This window comes from Corvus brachyrhynchos, unplaced genomic scaffold (genome assembly GCF_000691975.1).
Source record: "Corvus brachyrhynchos isolate BGI_N302 unplaced genomic scaffold, ASM69197v1 scaffold392, whole genome shotgun sequence".
Classification (NCBI taxonomy): Eukaryota; Metazoa; Chordata; class Aves; order Passeriformes; family Corvidae; genus Corvus; species Corvus brachyrhynchos.
Window position 1 is genome coordinate 44,036 of NW_008236644.1, and position 390 is coordinate 44,425.

Sequence of the window (390 nt, forward strand, 5' to 3'; positions counted from 1 at the left end):
GCCTCCAGAATCCTATGGGTCGGCCTCGAGTCTCACCAGGCACCTTCTGCCGAAGGCTCCAGGACAGACCATGGCTCCCATCTGCAGAGTAGAGCACATTCTTCACTTTGGGTCCTGTCCTGACTGGGCCAAGGGCTACTGCATAAGTGATCTCCTCCCTTTTCTAGTGCAATCTGGATCAGCCCATGGCAGATGGTGGGACTGTGCTTCCACCCCTGGGGCAGTCGGTTCCAGGTGTACTGCACGCCCCTCCAGGTGAAGGCAAACTGAGGCCTGCACTCTGCTGCCAGAGGAATGGAGAAAAATGCATTAGCAATGTCAATAGTGGCGTACCACTTTGCTGCTTTGGACTCCAGCTCGTACTGGAGCTCCAACATGTCCGGCACAGCA